Source organism: Triticum urartu, chromosome 3A, assembly GCF_056163025.1.
Source record: "Triticum urartu cultivar PI428250 chromosome 3A, HENAU_Tu73, whole genome shotgun sequence".
Taxonomy (NCBI): Eukaryota; Viridiplantae; Streptophyta; class Magnoliopsida; order Poales; family Poaceae; genus Triticum; species Triticum urartu.
In genome coordinates, this window is record NC_141875.1 from 9,731,966 (window position 1) to 9,747,697 (window position 15,732).

General features: G+C 43.3%; 1 pseudogene across 1 annotated transcript; it reads left to right on the top strand.

Annotated features, from left to right (window-relative positions):
* Positions 1 to 8,875: 8,875 nt before the first annotated feature.
* On the top strand, positions 8,876 to 14,387 carry LOC125542336 (cysteine-rich receptor-like protein kinase 6; annotated as a pseudogene). The gene is made up of 6 exons (XR_015617932.1): positions 8,876 to 9,964; positions 10,065 to 10,189; positions 12,854 to 13,064; positions 13,164 to 13,407; positions 13,517 to 13,676; positions 13,785 to 14,387. The product of XR_015617932.1 is annotated as a cysteine-rich receptor-like protein kinase 6 (transcript).
* The last annotated feature ends 1,345 nt before the right edge of the window (positions 14,388 to 15,732 follow it).

Consider the following 15,732-nt stretch of genomic DNA (forward strand, 5'->3'; position numbering starts at 1 on the left):
TAATGATGATGCATTACCGAGTGGGCCCAGTGATACCTCTCCGTCATACGGAGTGACAAATCCCAGTCTTGATCCGTGTCAACCCAACAGACACTTTCGGAGATACCCGTAGTCTACCTTTATAGTCACCCAGTTACGTTGTGACGTTTGGTATACCCAAAGCACTCCTACGGTATCCCGGAGTTACACGATCTCATGGTCTAAGGAAAGGATACTTGACATTGGAAAACTCTAGCAAACGAACTATACGATCTTATGCTATGTTTAGGATTGGGTCTTGTCCATCACATCATTCTCCTAATGATGTGATATCGTTATCAATGACATCCAATGTCCATAGTCAGGAAACCATGACTATCTGTTGATCAACGAGCTAGTCAACTAGAGGCTTACTAGGGACATGTTGGTGTCTATCATTCACACATGTATTACGATTTCCGGATAACACAATTATAGCATGAATAAAGACAATTATCATGAGCAAGGAAATATAATAATGATTTTATTATTGCCTCTAGGGCATATTTCCAACAACTACTAATAGCAAGATTTCTCCCTTGTCCTCAGGAACAAACGTAACTACTCACAAAGCATATTCATGCTCATAATCAGAGTATTAATATGCATAAAGGATCTGAACATATGATCTTCCACCAAATAAACCAACTAGCATCAACTACAAAGAGTAATCAACACTAATAGCAACCTACTAGCACCAATCCCGGACTTGGAGACAAGAATTGGATACAAGAGATGAACTAGGGTTTTGAGATGAGATGGTGCTGGTGAAGATGTTGATGGAGATTGCCCTCTCCCGACGAGAGGAGCGTTGGTGATGACGATGGCGATGATTTCCCCCTCCCGGAGGGAAGTGTCCCCGGCAGAACAGCTCTACTGGAGCCCTAGATTGGTTCCGCCTCGTGGCGGCGAGTCTCGTCCCGAAAGGTTACTTCCTATTTTTTTCTCGACAAAAGACTTCATATAGCAGAAGATGGGCATCGGAGAGCCACCAGGGGGCCCACGAGGTAGGGGGGCGCGCCCTAGGGGGGCTCGCCCCACCCTCGTGGACAGGGTGTGGGCCCCCTGGCCTTCATCTTTGGCGAGGATTTTTCAATATTTATTATAAGATATTCCGTGGAGTGTCAGGACTTTTGGAGTTGTGCAGAATAGGTCTATGTTATTTGCTCCTTTTCCAGCCCAGAATTGCAGCTGCCGGCATTCTCCCTCCTTATGTAAACCTTGTAAAATAAGAGAGAATAGCCATAAGTATTGTGACATAATGTGAAATAACAGCCCATGATGCAATAAATATCGATATAAAAGCATGATGCAAAATGGACGTATCAAGGCTTACAATGGACTCAATATTTGTTTATTATCTACACACGTATTTGAGTTTGCGGTTAATAAAATTATGGCATGGAGAATAAATGTTTATCAAGAACAAGGAAATATGATAATACCAATTTTATTATTGTCTCTAGGGCATATTTTCAACAGTGTCCCACTTGTACTAGAGCCAATAATCCAGTTTACATTGTTACAAATCTAACACCCATGGAGTCCTGATGCTGATCATGTTTTGCTCGTGGAAGAGGCTTAGTCAATGGGTCTGTAACATTCAGATCCGTATGAACTTTGCAAATCTCTATGTCACCTTCCTTGACATAGTCACAAATGGAGTTAAAGTGGCGTTTGATATGCTTGTTTTCTTGTGAGATCTTGGCTCATTAGCAAAGGATATGGCACTAGTGTTGTCACAATATATAACCATGTGATCTAATACACTAGGAATCACAACTAGTTCGAATATGAACTCTTTCATCAAAACTCCTTCCTGCGCCGCTTCCGAAGCAGCTATATATTCTGCTTCAGTTGAAGATGCTACTACAATGCTCTACATGGAGCTACTCCAGCTGACTACTCCACCATTCAAAATAAATACTTATCCGGATTGAGACTTTGAGTCATCCGGATCAGTGTCAAAGCTAGCATCCACGTAACCCTTTACGACGAGCTCTTCGTCACCTTCATAAATGAGAAACATTTTCTTAGTCCTCTTTAGGTACTGATGTCTAGTACGCTACTTTTACTCTTGTAGACTCTGTTGGGCCTCCAAACCCCAAAGTTTTGTAGGACATCAACAAATTTCCCTCAAGTGGATGACCTAAGATTTATCAATCCGTGGTAGGTGTAGTATGAAGATGGTCTCTCTCAAACAACCTTGTAATCAAATATAAGAAATATGTTATGTCCCCAACACACCCAATACAATGGTAAATTGTATATGTGCACTAGTTCGGCAAAGTACAATTGTAGTATGGATAGTAGATATATGTTTCTGTAATATGAAATAATAAAAACAGCCAGGTAGCAAGTGATAAAAGTGAGCACAAATGGTATTGCATTGCTTGAAAACAAGGCCTATAATTTATACTTTCACTAGTGTAATCTCTCAATAGTGCTAACATAATTGAATCATATAACAATTCCTCAATGTGTGACAAAGAATCGCTTCAAAGTTCCTATCAATAGCGGAGAACATAAGATGAAATTATTGTAGGTAGCAAATCACCTCAAAGTTATCTTTCCAATCAATCTATTGAGTCATCCCTATAAGTGTCATAAACAACCATAGAGATCGTACTACAATAACACCATATGATATGCATCAATCAACTCTAATGTCACCTAGATACTCCAATGCCACCACAAATATCTATGAGATAATTATTCGATATGCATCAAACAGTTTCAGATTCATAATATTCAATCCAACAAAAATAACCTCAAAGATTACCCCAAAGTTTCTATCAGAGAAAGTAGGACAAAAATGTGCATCAACCTCTATGCCTAGATTACCCCAATGTCACCACGCGAATCCGTAAGTTGATTACTAAAACATATATCAAGTGACTCAATAGAATACCCCATTGTCACCACGGGTATCCACATGCAAGACATACATCAAGTGATCTCAAATCCAATATTCAATCCGATAACAATGAAACCTCAAAGAGCAAGACTCAATTTATCACAACAAAGATAAAGAGAGAAGAACACCATATGATTCCACTATATTAATAAATCTCATAATACATCATGATCATGCCAAATCAAGAACACGAGAGAGAGAGAGACCGAACACATAGCTAGTACATACACTCAACCTCGAAGATGAACTACTCACACATCACCATGAGAATGGAGGAGAAGTCGGTGGTGATGGTGACGGAGGAGATGTCGCCGGCGGCGTCCCGGCACCACCGGAGGAGAGGGGATGTCCCCCTCCTTCTTCTTCCTTGGCCCTCCAGGGAGAGAGGGAGCTCTCCCCTAGATTGAATCTCTCTATTGTCTTCTGTTTCTCACGACTCTGTTTCTGGCTGAAAACCGTTTCTTATATTCCTGAAGATATGCAACTCTGATCGGGCTGAAATTTTAACACGATTTTTTCCTCATATAAGATTCCTTGCGGCTAAAGAAGAGCTCGAACTGACTTACGAGGTGAGCACAAGGCAACACCCCACGTCTTGGGGGTGGGGCAGCTTTGTTGCCTTGTGGAGGCTGTGGGCCCCCGTTTGCGTTGATTCTTCCTCCCGAAAATCACATATATTCCAAAAGAAATTCTCCATAAAATTTTATCGCGTTTGAACTTCATTTGGTATGGATTTTCTGTGAAATAAAAACATGCAAAAAATAAGAACTGACACCGGGTACCGGATCAATAATTTAGTCCATAAAAATCATATAAAGGTGAATCAAAAGTCAAAACCATATAAAACTCATGTAAATATAGTATTAAAACTTCATAAATTATAGATACATTGGAGACATATCATCATCCCCAAGCTTAATTACTGCTCGTCCTCAAGTAGATACATGATAAAAGAAATAATTTATGAAGTGCGAATGTCGCATGTGAGTAATATGGTAAGGCAATTGGTTGAGATAAGGCTTTGCAAGCCTATGTATTTTTGTATGTATCCGATTGCCATGTCTTTGTCAAGAAAAAGAAGAAGAAGCTGTTTTCATCAAAAAATATATAATTTTTTTCGCGAGGTGAAAATTATGAAGTTTTGCTAAAGCACATCTAGATCCCATGTTATTGATTTTACGCTAAGATATATACACATATTTTTTGGGGTCTTTTTTCTATTTCAATTGAGTCATTTAGAGATGTGCAATAACTAGGCCCTAGACAGACAAAAAATTATGGGTCTGTCTATATCTCATCTAGATGTGAAATAATATCTCACATCTAAGTAGCATCTTTCTTCTATGTGGCTACTTTTTTTTTCTTTTTTGTTTCTCTCGGGCATGTTTGTTTGTCTCAGCTTTTTTGTTGTTTGACTGTCATGCGGCGCACGATGGTGGATAGTGCAACGTACAAAATTCAAAAAAAAAGTGATCACTCACAATCGAACACAAGACCTCTGACAGAGGCACTCCTGTAGTTAGCCACTAGACCTATAGCGCATTAGTTACTCCTTACCACCGTGTAATACTAAAGACTATTCCGCCGCAGATTGAACAATTCAAAAATTCGAACATTTCATGAAACTGTGATTTTTAATTGAGTGGAACAATTTTCAAATTTGAGATATGTTTTTGCAAAAAAGAGAACAAATTTTAAAAATTGAGAAACATTTTTTTAGAAAGAAGAATACTTTTGCAAACTTTCAAACGTTTTAAAAAATATGATTTTTTTTTTAAAAAATGCATACACTTTTCAAACAGTTTTTGAAAATTGCAAACAATTTTTTGTTTCAAACTTTTTTATAACTTGTGAACAATTTTTGAAAAATATGAATGCATTTTAGAATTTCCAAAAAAATTGATAGACACGAACAATTCTGGAAAGTTGAACAAATTTATGAATTTGGAACATTTTGTGAAAATTTTAAATTTACGAAAAAACGAAAAAAGAATCAGAAAAAGAAAAAAGAAAATAAAAATGACAAAAGAGATCAACTTTTGAAAAATAGTAAAACTAAAAAGAAAGGAAAACCAATGAAGACAAAATGAAAAAAGAAAAAAACATGAAGAAAAAAAAGTATCCTAACTACTTGGGTCAACTCGTCTACGGTTTGCTCGCTGTCGAGGATAGGCTTGCAACTAGGATAGAAAAATGTCGGACCCCTAGTTGTGAGTTGACGGTGGACTCAGAATTGGGACTAAAAAAGGCTGAGCCCAAGTTGCGAGTCGTGTTGGACTTGCAACTATTAAAAAAATGTTGGCCCGCCGTTGCGAGCCGATGGTGGACTTGCAACTGGGACAAAAAAATGTCGGGGCCTAGTTACGAGTCGAGAGTGGACTTGCATCTGGGACCAAAAAGGTCTGACCTCAGTTGCCAGTCGAGGATGGACTTACAGTTGGAAGTAAAAAAACCTCGGCCCGAGTTGCAAGTCGATGGTGGATTTGCAACTCTGACAAGAAAGGTTGGGTCCCAGTTGCAAGTCGAGGGTGGACTTGCAACTGGGACAAAAAAGGTCAGACCCTAGTTGTGAGTGGAGAGTGGACTTGCCACTAGGACAAAAAAGGTTGGGTCCCAGTTGTGAGTCAAGGGTGGACTTGCGACAGGGACAAAATAAGGCTGGACCCTAGTTGCAAGTTGAGGGTGGACTTGCAACTAGGACAAAAAAATGCCAGGGTCCAGTTACAAGTCGAGAGTGGGATTACAACTAGGGAGAAAAGGTCGGATCCCAATTGCGAGTCGAGGGTGGACTTGCAACTAGAACAAAAAATTCGTACCCTAGTTGCGAGTTGAGGGTGGACTTGCAACTAGGACAAAAAAGTCTTGTCCCAGTGACAAGTTGAGGGTGGGTTGCAACTGGAACAAAACAATGTTGGGGCCCAGTTGCGAGTCGAGGCTGGACTTGCAACTGGAAGAAAAAAAGATCGGGCCCCAGTTGCGAGTTGATGGTGGACTTGCAACTAGGAAAAAAAAGGTCGAACCTCAGTTGCGAGTCGAGCATGGAGTTGACACCGGACAAAAAAAATCCGGACCCGAGTTGCGAGTCAAAGGTGGACATGCATTTGGTACAAAAAAAGGATGAGGCCACAATTATGAGTCGAGGGTGGAATTGCGACTGAGACAAAAAAAGAACGAGTCCCAGTTGCGAGTCGAGGGTGAACTTACAACTGAGAAAAAAAGTTTAGGCCCCAGTTACGAGTCAAGGGTGGATTTGCAATTGAAATGAAAAACAAATTGGGATGAAAAATATTTTCGAATTTAGATTTTTTTTCACATACTTAAACTTTTTTCCAAATTTTATAAAAAATATTCACAATAATCTTATTCATGAATTTGAAAAGGGAAAAAAATAAAAGAAAAAATGAAAAAAGAAAAAGAAATAAAATGAACTGGCACAAAAATAAAAGTTATATAGAGACAATAGAGCAAAAAAATGATAATGAAGAAAGGAGAACGGTAGATGAAAGAGAGAGTAATGATAGATAGTGAGAGGAGAGTCAATCAGCCAACTCTTCATTTGTGAAACAAACGAATGAAAAAACAAATCTTTGCCAAGCCCCATAAACAAACAAACGAAAAAGGGGCCGAGCCTATCCTTCTCATGACCAGACAACGTGCAACTAAGATGAAACAAACTACAGTCCCAGTTGCGAGTCAAGGCTTGACTTGCAACTGGGATGAAAAACAAAACAGATGCCTGGTTGCAGTTAAGGGTGAGCTTGCAACTAGGAGAACTATGAGCCCAATTGTGAGTCAAAGGTGAACTTGCAACTAGGGCAACTATGAAACTACAAGTTCAATTGCGAGTCAAGGGTCGACTTGCAACTAGGACGAAACAAACTATAGTCCCAGATGTGAGTCAATGGTGGACTTGCAAATGAGATGAAAGACAAAACACATGCCCAGTTACGGGTCAAAGGGTGGGCTATTGCAACTCAGAGGGTGGACTTGCAACTCGGACAAGTACGAGACCAATTGCGAGTCAAGGGTGGACCTGCAACTGGGACAACTACGAAACTACAAGCCCAGTTGCGAGTTAAAGGTTGACTCGCAACTGGGAGGAAACAAGATATGAGGAAGTTGCAATCAAAAGGTAGACTTGCAACTGGGATAAAAAAACAAAACACATGCTCTAGTTGTGAGTAGAGGGTGGGCTTGCAACTTGGACAACTACGAGCCCAGTTGTGAGTCAAGAGGGACTTGCACCTGGGACAACTACGAAACTACGAGCCAGTTGCGAGTCAAGGATCGACTTGCAACCGGGATGAAACAAGCTATGGCCCAGTTGCGAGTCAAGGATCGACTTGCAATTGGGATGAGAAAACAAAATACATGCTTCAGTTGCGGGTCGAGGGTGGGCTTACAAGTCTGATAACTACGAGCCCAATTACGAGTCAAGAGTGGACTTGCAAATGAGACAACTATGAAACTATGAGCCTACGTACGAGTCAAGGGTCGACTTGCAACTAGGATGAGACAAACTACATGCCCGATTGCATGCCAATGGTGGACCTGCAACTGAGATGAAAATAAGAGTTGCACTTGAGACAACTATGAAACTGCGAGCCTAGTTGCGAGTCAATGGTCGACTTGTAACTAGGATGAAACAAACTACATGCCAGTTGTATGTCAAGGATGGACCTATAACTGAATGAAAATAAAACACAGGCAAAACAACCGGGGTCAAATGTCGGTCAGTGAGAAGATGGGGGATAAGCTTCATAGTCGAGCCCCCCAAATGACAACATATATAGGCCCATGTGAAAAATAAATGCGAGAACAGGACGACACAAAACAAATGGGACAAGAGGACGCGTGACAAAAAAGAACAAGCTGACACGGACATACATGATTCAATTTGTGCAAACATTAAATTTATATGAGCTAAATTTTATCTAGATTAGATTTAGCAGATCCGAAAACGAAAAATCTAGTTACACTCAATACGGTCAAACAAAAAATAATAGAAAACAAAGAATGAAAACACACGTGTCCCTACACAAAAAAGCTAAGCCCACAAAAAAAACAATACAGAAACATAATAGCGGTTCAGTAGAAAATTTTCATATCGGCTCTCACTACTTCACGAGGGACAAACCAAAAAAATACGACGCAAGGACGACGAGCATGACTCGGAAGTATGTGTATCTTATGTATATGAGCTAGATGAAACATTGTTAACTCTCATTTAGATGATAATTAGCAAACCAATCCAAAACAGGATCTCTGACCGCGTGGCAAAAAACGGTCCAACAAAGGACACGCGCAAACCGGCTGACAAGTAGACACCAAACACAGATTCGACACAGAGCGCGTGTGACAAAATAACCCGCAATCAAGATTTGCACGACATTTAAAGCGAACATATGACAGAGTAAAAACAAGTTCATGAATTTAAATGAATAAATAAAGAATAAAGGGGGAAAAGAAAAATGGAAATAGAAAATATAAACAAATTGTGAATATAAAATACTTTATAATTTAAAACAAACAATAAAATAGAAAAAGGAAAACAAAAAAGGAAAATAAAACGAAAACAAACAAGAAAACAAATACCAGGTATCAAATAAGAGTGTAGAAAAATGAGAAGAACTAGGACTGAGTGTACCACAGACTTGTGAAATAAATGAAAAAAAAAGGCAATCAACCTCGCAGTAGCAACGACCTTGAGCAGCATAGACTTGGAAAAACCAATAACGCCCGATCTAGCACTAGCAAGGACCTGGACACATGCAACGCCTGAGACAACGCGCCGCCGAGCGAGCGCAGCATCCAGATCATGGCCTTTTGCACGAATATTAAAGACATAGGAGTATAATCTAATGGCTCTAGACTTAGATGTGAGATAGCTAGATGTGAAATAGCAAACCTGAAAAATTATACCGCGCGCATATATAGATAGAGATAGACACCGTCCTAAACCATTACGCCTCGACGCCTCGTGTGATACATATGCCGGCACCGGGACGCGTACGTGCACCGGAACGGCGCCGCTGCACAAGATGGACATACGCTCAGCGAGCATTGCCTCCGTCGTCCTGCTACTGTTATCATCACTTTGCAGCTTGGTAACGCCGTCCGCCAGCGCCAGGGCGGAGCTCGTGACGTGGGAGTGCAATAACGGCACGTACTACTCTGAGAACAGCACCTACCAATCCAACGTCCGCACCCTCCTGGCGTCCCTCGCCGCCAACGCCTCCCGCTCGCTGTTCGCAACGGCCGTCGTCGGCGCCCGCCCCGACACGGTGTGGGGCCTTGGGCTCTGCCGCGGCGACGCCACCAACGGCACAGAGTGCGCGTCCTCCTGCCTCGCCCTCGCGCCGGAGGTCGCATTCGGCAGGTGCATGGGCGTCATGGACGTGTCCATCTTCTACGACCGCTGCACCGTCCGCTACTCCTTCCTGGACTTCCTCACCAACCCGCACAACGGGCAGGTGCAAGCCAAGGGAGCCAGCGACGACTTTGTGGCCCCCGGCGACGCTGGCCGGTTCGTCGCAATCGTGGTGAGCCTCGTGGCCGCGCTCGCCGACTGGGCCGCGTTCAACACCACGTCCAGGTACGCCGCCGGCGTCATGATCTCAGACCAGGGATTCCCGGTCACCACCAGCAAGGAGGTGGTGCACAACATCAACGGGATGGTGCAGTGCACACCGGACCAGGCGCCGGGCCCGTGCCGCGCGTGCCTCCAGGGGCTCATCGACGAGATGCCGGGGTTGTTCTTCAACGGCAGCGTCGGAGGGCGGATCCTGGCCATATGGTGCAGCCTCAGGTTCGAGACGCACGAGTTCTACGACGGCAGCCCCGCGCTGAAGCTCGTCGCCCCGCGGCCCACGCCGCCACCACCTTCTGCCCTCCCGTCTTCTACAAGAGACGGGATAAGGTGGCGACAACAGGCGGCGACAGTATCGGCCGTTGTTCTCGGCGTCGCGGTTATCGTCTTGTCCCTATCTATGATCTTCCTATGGAGAAATAAGGCTACGACACAGCTCTGTAAGAAGTTTTTGTTTTTGTTTTGAAATTGCATCCATAACTGGTGTTATCACGAAGATGATCCAGTTAAGTAAGAAATTTCCCCTCTCTTTGTATTCAGCTTACCAGGAAGATGACGAAGACCCTGAATCACTTCTGTTTGACCTGCCAACGTTGAGGCAAGCAACCGACAATTTCGCCGAAGAGAATAAGCTTGGGCATGGAGGTTTTGGGGCAGTATACAAGGTATGTACGATTGGTCTTTTGGCATGGAGGGTGGATTTTTCAAGCAAGTTTCAGAAAAATTTGACAAACAAATCCCACATGCAGACGTATATGTTCCCTACATATTTGAAAAAAAGAAGTAAATTTGTATCTGGATCCGTAATACCCATTCTTTCTAAAATATAAGGCATATAAGTTTTGTCCGAATCAAGGTTTTGTATTTCCGAATAAAAAAAATCAGACCACAATGGAATGACCAAAATTCGGGGAGAAGTATCGGTAAGAATCCCAAATAGATAACTGAAATTTTCAAATTCTAAATCTAGTCAATTACAACATGGTTTTTATTTAGACATATTGCATTTAGTATGGCATGCTTGCTTGTACAACCTAGGTCGTGGGGGGTTTGAACTTCAACTTCGATCTGATTAATTAACATGTAAATCCGATTATTTTTTCCACATAACTGAATTTTACCGAAACTCAGATTCAGAACGAGTTCCCAAACCATGGTCCTAAGTACAAAAACAAATCAAGTTTGGCAAAGTTTATTTATAAAAAAGTAATCAGCATCTATAATATGAAATCAAGTAGTTCAACTTCCCCTTAATTAAGTCAAAAATCAAGCAAGGCAGTAGCCCTTTGTGCTGATGTCGAGGTAGCCGAGAGTGTAGGGTGGTGTAGCCGCGGTCGAGGTAGTCGTGCGAGGGCCGCTGTTGTCAATGTCGAGTCGGGGTGGCCGGTATCGTCGAGGAAGTCGCTGTGGACCAGGAAGAAGAGCGGCGACAACAGCTAGGTTAGGAGCGCAGCAGCAATGCTCGAAGTAGGCGAGGAAGAACCCGACAGCGTGACGAATACTGGCGCGGACGGTGGCGTTCCCGCGCCTAGGAAGGCGGTGCGGCGCATACCACATAGAACTCGACTCGCATGGACGGCGAAGTGGACCGTTTGCCGCGGCATTACGGCCCAAAGGGGCGACCCAGCGGCGACGCACGTGTCGGGCTGGCGGTGGCAGGGACCGCGTGCCATGATCACTATGGCCCGATGCAGCGACGCAACAGCATCGCGAGGATCGGCGCAGCCACGGGGATGGCCCGGAGCGGACGGCCTAGGGGTGAAGGTGGACCGCGGGTCGCGGCACTAAGGCCGAAGGGGCGATGCAACAGCAGCGTGTGGGTCGGTGCAAATGGCCTCGAGACGACGACGTGGACCGCGTGCCGCGGCGCTATGGCCTAAAAGAGCTATGCAGCGACGACGCGGATCAGCGCAGCCGCAGGGAGAACCATTAGGCGGCGGCGCTGCGGCCCGACAGGGAGACGCAACGACAACCCATAGCTCGATCGATGGAGGATGCGTTGTACTCAGGGACAGGGCAGCGACGGGCAGGCATACGTGCGGATGACGGCCTGACGGGCCCCTATGTTGCGCGAGGCTGCTGGGTCGGTGAAGAGTCCATGTGGTCGCGCTGGTGTCAGAGTAGAGGTGTGCGGGGTCGACAGCGGCGGCGGGCGACGCAAACCGATCTTAGATCGAAAACCAAAAAAAAAATGCCGATCAATGCGACCAACGAGAGAGAGAAAACCCGGATCAAAGGATCGAAAAAAGACTAATTTGGACAGCCAGTCAACACGACTGGCGGACAAACTCTAGGTACGGGCAGCACGGCCCTGGTGGCGATCATGTAGATCGATCGCCCCGGAGGAGGCGCCGTGTAGAAACGGGGGCTAGGGTTGTGGATCGAGGTTAGGCTGATATCATATTAGAGGGAATAGAGAGGAATTGGTGAAATTGTTTTGCTTAAGACTTAGACTCATGAGCGGAGTACCAATTTTCTGTACTCCTGGGAGTACCCACGTTCAATATACTTCATTATCAAATGTTTTATACCTCCTTTTCATTCTCAATATACCTTATTAATTATTCTAAGATACCTCAATACAAATTTTATGAAAAATATCATCAAGGCTCATAGTTTACATAATATACCATTTGTATGTACAAAGTAACAATTTATGTGTGTACACAATAAAATACATGCACCCAAATGGATTTTTTGACAAAACTCAGTTTGAGGTATCTAGTAATAATTAATAAGGTATAGTACAAATAATAATGAGGTATAGTGGTATCATCTATATGGTATATGAAGAGCGGGGTTGTAGAATAGCTTATTCTACGCCCCTAGTAACGCTATTTACAAGATCTAGTAAAACGATGTATAAAAATGTAGTAATTCTGAAAATATTTGCTCAAATCACGACTTTAGTGTTAAATTTTTAGTTTGGGCGAGTGGACTGCAGGGGGCTTTCTGCAAGAAAACGACTCACTTAAACTTGAACCGCAGATTGATTTAAAGAAATAGTAGCGGATTTTCTGCAAAAAACATGACGAATGGGCACAAACTTTTCTCCACTCACTTAATAATAATAATAATAATAATAGTAATAATAATAATAATAATAATAATAATAATAATAATAAATGTAGATATATTCAACTTACCTGATGTATTATGAAGCTCTTGATCAGATAATGTGTTCCCGCACTTCACATAAATATAGAAAATATACCGCGTAGACAAGCGTGGTTTGCCATCTAAAACCACACACACACACAAAAGATAATTTGTTTATTTACAGAGATTGGTCTGGTTTAGGTGGAAACCATCTGAATTGTATTTTTCAGGGGGTGTTGCGTCATGGGCGGCAAATAGCTGTGAAGAGATTGGACAAAGCTTCAGGGCAAGGTGTGAAGGAACTGAGAAATGAGCTACTGCTGGTAGCCAAGCTCCGGCACAACAATCTGACAAAGCTTCTCGGAGTGTGCTTGAAGGGGAAGGAGAAGTTGGTGGTGTACGAGTACCTGCCCAACCGGAGCCTCGACATCTTTCTTTTCGGTACGGACGATCGATCCAGATGCTACATACGCATGCTGCATGCATGCAGACGACAAACACATTAACCGTGTCGTAATAACTAATTAATATAATCTGCAGCGCCTGAAGTTGAGAAGCGGCAATCGTTGTGCTGGGAGACAAGGTACCGCATAATCTACGGGACGGCACGAGGCCTCCTGTACCTCCACGAGGACTCGCAGGTAACGATCTTACACCGCGATCTCAAGGCCAGCAACATCCTGCTCGACACCGATATGAACCCCAAGATCTCGGATTTCGGCCTGGCCAGGCTCTTCGACGGCGACAGGCCGAGTGCCGTCACTAGCCAAGTTGTCGGAACACTGTACGTTAGCTCGACGGCGACAAGCCGAGTATCTATATATCTATCTCTATGGTGAATTTCTCGATTATATATGAAGCCAGAGTATATATTAATTTCTGGTGTGTCGCAGTGGATACATGGCGCCGGAGTACGCAGTTCGAGGGCGCCTGTCGGTCAAGATAGACGTGTATAGCTTCGGCGTTCTGGTGCTGGAGATCGTTACGGGAAGGAAAAACACCGACTTGCTTGAAGAATCATCCTTGGAAGACTCGGGCACCATGCTCAGCTATGTGAGCACAAGCTATCTGAGATCATGCATGCATGCTTGGCATGGGCACTACATACGAGTACTTGCGATCATATATGATGTATGATGTTTTCATGAATATATCCTGCAGGTATGGGACCAAGTGGCTGAAGGGAACGCCGCTGGAGACGACGGACCCGTCGCTGGACTGCAACATGGTCGCGGGGCAGGAGGGCGAGGTGATCAAGTCCATCCACCTGGGGCTCCTCTGCGTGCAGGAGAACCCGGCGGACCGCCCGGCCATGCTGGACGTCCTCGTGATGCTGCACGGCCACGCGTCGGACTTCCCGGCGCCGTCCAAGCCGGCGTTCACTTTCGCACGCGGCGGCGAGACCGATGACAGCGCGTCCGGGTTAGAGCCGGGCGCCCAAGCATCAGCAACTGCGCCGTCCGTCAACGAGATGTCCTTATCGGAGTTCCAGCCGAGATAGATGTCTGATCATACACATAGATGCATGCATGCATGCATATGCATGGTTTCCTGAGTAGTGGACAGGCGCCGGATGTGCATATATATACCACGTACATAGATTTCCTGCATAGACCCTAAACCCAATTGTATGATAAATACTCTCTCCATATCACAAATAGCTAAATAAGCCACGTTTGGCCTTCAAGATGTAACTTTTACAACTGATTTTTATCTTAATATTTGTAGAAAAAAGAAAAGGAAATTATATGCAAACTTTGGAGACAAATATATACATATAGTTTTCAACTTTTCATCTTAAACTCCCATCACAATCCGTAAAGAAGACCCGCAAGTGTTTTGTTTTTTTGTGGAATGAAGAAGGGGCCACCCCTCCAATTTCTATTAAGGAACCATATGAACCGAGCCCTAATACAAGCTACAAGCATAACATACATCTACAAGAGATCAAATTCTGAGCAAAAGCATATGCCAAGATATTCGTAGGTAGATTCCTCAACTGACAAGTAAATATCTCATGATATAGTTCGACCTCATCATTGGCATCCCCAAATGAGAATAATTCACTTTTATGGAAATACATAATCAAGCCAGAAATTTGTTCAAAAGCACATAAAATGAATTTATGTTTTTAACATTGTCTATATTATCTTGTAATAAGAATATGGTGTCATCAGCATATTAAGGCATATTGACCCCCTGCAAAAAAAATCTCCCAAGACTCCTTTAACAGATCTATTTTGACTAGCCTTTTTCCATAATCACAGGTAAGAATCAACAGCTAAGTCAAAAAGCAGAGGGGATAGGGATCCCCCTGCCTCGGTCCTTTGTGAGTCTTGAAATAAGGTCCAACTTCATCATTGACTTTTTTTTGCGAAATTCATCATTGACTTTCACTCCCACATGACCCCTCTCATAGTTAACGTGAGCTAGCCACACCACTTATGAGGAAAACCTTTCATCTTGAGCATTTGAAGGACAAAAGGCCATTTAATTTTATCATAAGCTTTTTTCAAAATCATCTTTAAAAGCAAGGCAATTTACTTCTTAAAGTGGATATAATTCATAGCCTCATCAAGGACAACTCCCTCCATAATGTTTATACCTTTAATGAAGGCAATTTGAGTATGTGAAATAACATGATCCACCACCCTGCTTAATCTATTAATAAGAAGCTTAGTTATAATCTTGAAGCTAACGTTTAGTAGGCAAATAGGTCTAAATTTCTGCATCTGCTTAGCATCACTAGTTTTTGGTTTCAAAGTAATAATGCCATAGTTTAATCTAGCAAAGTACACATTATGAAAATAATCTAAAAGCCGTTTAGATCCCATTTAACCTTCGTTGTTGCGCGAATCGCAGACGTTGCGCCACAGTATAGCATGTACAATAGCCCTACCATCCCAAACGATCTCCACGTAAGAAATATTTTGGGACGTTGGATGTATGGCAAACATTTAGTACATGAATCACGTATGCAATAGGCTCGGGCATCGCGTATGATTGCTTTTGTCAAAACGTCTGCATACTCAAACCCTACCGCACGCGGTTTTCTCGTATTGTGTGCGATGAAGCCCCCCAACCGCACACAATCACAAGGCAGCAATTT